Source organism: Procambarus clarkii, chromosome 72, assembly GCF_040958095.1.
Source record: "Procambarus clarkii isolate CNS0578487 chromosome 72, FALCON_Pclarkii_2.0, whole genome shotgun sequence".
NCBI lineage: Eukaryota > Metazoa > Arthropoda > Malacostraca > Decapoda > Cambaridae > Procambarus > Procambarus clarkii.
The window spans coordinates 25762604-25768773 of record NC_091221.1 but is presented as its reverse complement, the minus strand read 5'-3'; positions in this window follow the sequence as shown (position 1 = coordinate 25768773).

Below are 6170 nucleotides of genomic sequence, written 5' to 3'. Positions count from 1 at the left end.
TTGGCTACTCTGTTGTTTTTCCTGATCGCACTTATATGTGTCGCTTGCCTCCGGAGACTAGCATCTTTACAGCAGAACTTTATGCTATTCTCTATGCTCTTCGTCTCCTGCTTTCTCGTTGTCAGTCTTCCTTTGTGGTTGTTGTTGACTCTCGTAGTGCCCTCATGGCTCTCGGGTCCTTTAATCCGGTTCATCCAGTAGTTGTCGAGATCCAGCATTGGCTGTTTCTCGTTCACAGTAAATTTAAGTCGGTTGAGTTTTGTTGGGTTCCCAGCCATATTGGTGTGTCTTTAAATGAGCGTGCGGATGCTGCCGCTAAGGAAGCTGTCCGCTCTTGTCCCATCTCTCGTAAAGGCATTCCGTATTCCGACTTTTACCCAGTTATCCATTCCTCAGTTCTTACCCGTTGGCAGGCTTCTTGGTTGTCTGTTACTGGTAACAAGCTACGTACTCTTAAATGTTGTGTTTCCTCGTGGCCGTCCTCCTTCCACCGTAACCGGCGGTGGGAAACAGCTCTGGCGAGGTTGCGTATTGGCCATACTCGCTTAACCCATGGTCACTTGATGGAGCGCCGCCCTGCTCCTTATTGTCCTAGTTGCATTGTCCCTCTTACGGTCGTGCATGTCCTTCTTGAATGTCCTGACTTCCAGGACGAGCGTGTGTCTTGCTTTCCGACCGCCCCTCGCGGTCACCTGTCCCTCGATAGAATTCTTGGTGACTCGGATACTTTTGATATCGTTCGCCTTATGCGTTTTTGTTCTCGTATTGGCATCCTTGGTGATATTTAGCGCCCTCTGATTATTTTGCGTATTTGATGGTGCTACATAGCCTTCCCGGTTTGGTGCCTTCTTTTGATAATTACTTACTTACTTGTAGACAATGTCAGCCCCATTATCATCTGTGGGTAGTGTCAGCCCTATTATTACCTGTAGACAGTGTTAGCCCTTTATCACCTGTGGACAGTGTCAGCCCCATTATAACCTGTGGACAGTGTCACCCTATTATCACCTGTGGACAGTGTCAGCCCCATTATCACATGTGTACAGTGTCACTTTATTATCACCTGTGGACAGTGTCAGTCCCGTTATTCCCTGTGAGCCGTGTCAGCCCCATTATCACCTGTGGGTAGTGTCAGCCCCAATATCACCTGTAGGCAGTGTCAGTCCTATTATCTCCTGTCGGCAGTGTCAGCCCCATTATTACCTGTAGAGAGTGTTAGCCCTTTATCACCTGTGGACAGTGTCAGCCCCATTATCACCTGTGGACAGTGTCAGTCCCATTATCTCCTGTGAACAGTGTCAGCTCAATTATCACCTGTGGACAGTGTCACCCCATTACCACCTGTGGGCAGTGTCACCCCCATTATTTCCTTTGAACAGTGTCAGCCCCATTATCACCTGTGGACAGTGTCAGCCCCATTATAACCTGTGGGCAGTCACCCCCATTATCACCAGTGGACAGTGTCACCACCATTATCACCTGTGGACAGTGTCAGTTCCATTATCACCTATGGACAGTGTCAGCCCCATTATCACCTGTGGACAGTGTCAGTCCCATTATCACCTGTGGACAGTGTCAGTCCCATTATCACCTGTGGAGAGTGTCAGTCCCATTATCTCCTGTAGACAGTGTCAGTTCCATTATCACCTGTGGACAGTGTCAGTCCCATTATCTCCTGTGGACAGTGTCAGTCCCATTATCACCTGTGGACAGTGTCAGTCCCATTATCACCTGTGGACAGTGTCAGCCCCATTATCACCTGTGGACAGTGTCAGTCCCATTATCACCTGTGGACAGTGTCAGTCCCATTATCACCTGTGGACAGTGTCAGTCCCATTATCACCTGTGGACAGTGTCAGCCCCATTATCACCTGTGGACAGTGTCATCCCCATTATCACCTGTGGACAGTGTCAGCCCCATTATCACCTGTGGACAGTGTCAGCCCCATTATCACCTGTGGACAGTGTCAGCTCCATTTGCAGGCGATGAGTCACAATAACGTGGCTAAAGTAAGTTGACCAGACCACACACTAGAAGTTGAAGGGACGACGACGTTTCGGTCCGTCCTGGACCATTCTCAAGTCGATTGTGAGAATGCTCCAGGACGGACCGAAACGTCGTCGTCCCTTCACCTTCTAGTGTGTGGTCTGGTCAGCTCCATTATCACCTGGGGGCAGTGTCAGCTCCATTATCACCTGTGGGCAGTGTCAGCCCTTTTATCACATGTGGACTGTGTCACTTTACCTTACCTTGAGGTGCTTCCGGGGCTTAGTGTCCCCGCGGCCCGGTCGTCGACCAGGCCTCCTGGTTGCTGGACTGATCAACCAGGCTGTTAGACGCGGCTGCTCGCAGCCTGACGTATGAGTCACAGCCTGGTTGATCAGGTATCCTTTGGAGGTGCTTATCCAGTTCTCTCTTGAACATTGTGAGGGGTCGGCCAGTTATGCCCCTTATGTGTAGTGGAAGCGTATTGATCAGTCTCGGGCCTCTGATGTTGATAGAGTTCTCTCTCAGAGTACCTGTTGCACCTCTGCTTTTCAACGGGGGTATTCTGCCCATCCTGCCATGCCTCCTGGTCTCATGTGATGTTATTTCTGTGTGCAGGTTTGGGACCAGACCCTCAATTATTTCCCACGTGTAAATTATTATGTATCTCTCCCGCCTGCGCTCTAGGGAGTACAGATATAGGCTCTTTAGTCGGTCCCAGCAGTTTTAATGTTTTACTGAGTGGATTCTAGCAGTAAAGGATCTCTGCACGCTCTCCAGGTCAGCAATTTCTCCAGCTTTGAAAGGGGCTGTCATTGTGCAGCAGTACTCCACTCTAGAGAGCACAAGCGTTTTGAAAAGTATCATCATCGGTATAGCATTTCTAGTGTGGAAAGTTCTTGTTATCCAACCTGTCATTTTTCTTGCAGTTGTGACGGCTACTTTATTGTGTTCTTTAAAGGTAAGGTCTTCAGACATGAGTACACCCAGATCCTTTACATTGCCTTTTCGTTCTATGTTATGATTTGCCTGAGATTTGTACGTGGTTTCTGTTTTTATATTTTCAATTTTTCCGTAGCGCATGAGCTGGAACTTATCCTCGTTAAACACCATATTATTTTCTGTAGCCCATAGAAAGACCTGATCTACATCTGATTGGAGGTTTGCCGTGTCCTCTATGTTGCCAACTCTCATGAAAATCCTAGTGTCATCTGCAAAGGATGATACAGTGTTATAGGTTGTGTTCCGGTCTATGTCCGATATGAGGATGAGAAAAAGCACGCACAGTACCCTGGGGGACTGAGCTCTTCACGGTTGATGGGCTGGATTTTATTTTGTTGACTATTACACATTGGGTTCTGTTAGTCAGGAAATTGTAGATCCATCTGCCTATTTTCCCGGTAATTCCTTTTGAACGCATTTTATGTGCAATAACACCATGGTCACATTTATCAAAGGCTTTTGCGAAATCTGTGTAAATTACATCAGCATTTTGTTTGTCTTCCATAGCATCTAATGCCATATCATAGTGGTCCAGCAACTGCGACAGGCAAGAGCGCCCTGTTCTGAAACCATGTTGTCCGGGGTTATGGAGATGCTGTGATTCCATGTATTTTGTGATCTTACTTCTTAGCACTCTCTCAAATTTTTTTATGATGAGTGCTAAGAAGTAAGATCACAAAATACATGGAATCACAGCATCTCCATAACCCCGGACAACATGGTTTCAGAACAGGTCGCTCTTGCCTGTCGCAGTTGCTGGACCACTATGATATGGCATTAGATGCTATGGAAGACAAACCCCATTATCACCTGTGGACTGTGACAGCCCCATTGTTAATTGTCAACAGCGTCAGCCCCATTATCCCGTGTGAACAGCGTCAGTCCCATTATCACCTATTGACAGTGTCAGCCCCGTTATCACATGTGGACAGTTAGAGCCCCAATATCCCATGTGGACATTGTCAGCCCCATTATCATCTGTACACAGAATTATCCCTATTATCATATGTAGATAGTGACAGCCCCATTTTCATATGTGGACAGTTACATCCACATTATCCCATGTGGACAGTGTCAGCACCATTATCATCTGCAGACAGCATCAGCCCTATTATCATATGGTAACAGTGACAGCCTCATTACCATCTGTGTATAATGTCAGCCACATTATGACCTATGGACAGTTACATCCCCATTATCCCATGTGGACAGTGTCAGCACCATTATCATATAGGGACAGTGTCAGTCCCATTATCACCTGTGGATGCAATCCCTTGCCAGAGATAATATAATTTGCCCAATGCGATACTTCGCCAGGGACGAATCCCCTCTAATACTATTATATTCTCGGTGATCGTCGAATGTTTTACAATTGCCAGGATGGAAAGTTCAGTTAGAAATTAGCTGCTGGGCGTTGTGACAGATACAAAGCGCTCCTTATGTAACAGCGTTTAATTGACCATCAAGATGATGCCAATATGACTGGCAAGAAAGCTCTTAACCTTAACAGTCTATTAGACTCTGTTGCACATTAACAAACAGTGACATGTTGAGTGTGACTCCCTATTTCACTGGGAAGTTTACCGTAGTCGTTGCTGCTTCCTATGTCATGGGGAGCAGGTAACGACCACGTGAACGACCACGAGCAGGTAACAAGTATCAAGCTCGTCTCAGCCCATCGCGACACATCATACCAACTCTAACAACCAACTGAAGTAACCAAAACTGTATTAAAGAAATATGACAATCAACCATAATCTTTCAATAAAGTCACTCAAAACCATATAGGTTAGGGCTCAATACGAGGGGACACACTACGGACCAGCACTGAGAACGACGTCTGCAAACCTACCATTCTTACCAGTGACAGACACCAATATGTAGCCATCAATGATATAACCTCTCATACTCTACCACTAACCGTAGTAGTGCCACAGGGCAGCCTCCTAGGACCCTCCTGTTTCTTATATACATCAATGCCTAATGTCTCTAATATACTTAAAACTATTTTGTTTGCTGATGATACTACTCTCATCTACCCTGACCCCATCCCACTCATATTAAAAATGCTGTAAACAATGAATTAAAAAAGTCCACTTGTGGATGTCAACCAACAAACAAACTCACTAAACATAAAAAAGACCTACTACATCTTATTTGGAAACAAATCAACAAATGCAATTCAGCTTCAGATAGATATATCTTGAGGTTATCTTGAGATGATTTTGGGGCTTTAGTGTCCCCGCGGCCCGGTTCTCGACTAGGCCTCCACCCCCAGAAAGCAGCCCGTGACAGCTAACTAACACCCAGGTACCTATTTTACTGCAAGGTAACAGGGGCATAGGGTGAAAGAAACTCTGCCCATTGTTTCTCGCCGGCGCTTGGGATCGAACCCGGGACCACAGGATCACAAGTCCAGTGTGCTGTCCGCTCGGCCGACTGGCTTCCCCAAAGTATCATATTTTTATATTTTTAATATAATTCAGTTCAACACTACAATTTCCGCAGTCAACAATGTACACTCGGAGTGTACAGTTCTAATCGACCCAAGACGCTACAGCTTCGACACAGAGCAGACAGCAGACTACGACCGCATCGAGCTACAACGCTCTCGCTCCCCGAGTTTAGACACTCGCAATTCGCAATCGAGCCGCCACGCTCTCGCTCCCTGAGTTCAGACACTCACAATTCCGAATCGAGCCGCCACGCTCTCCCACATAGAGCTCCGCGACTCCGGCCACACTCAGCTCTCTACTCTGCTCCAAGCTCCGTCTCAAAGTCTACGACACTGCTGTATCCAAGACTACTAAATAAATATGAAAACTCACTAAACACTGTGTATCTAATCTACCCAACAACGTAACATAATCGTACGTTACATTGGTAAAGTAAACATAGATAATGTAAACATTAGCAATAAAAATGATGGAAAGTTCCTTGGCCTATTCTTAGACAAGAGACTCATCTTTAGCACCCATATACAACACATAACTAAAAAGATTTCTAAAACAGTTGGTATCCTCTCTAAGATCAGATATTATGTACCCTACTCTGCTCTCCTCTCCCTCTATTATGCATTTATCTATCCCCTATCTTACTTATGGTATCTGTGTTTGGGGTTCAACCTCTGCAAACTACCTCAAGCTCATCATCACATCATCACACAGCAAAAATCTGTTAT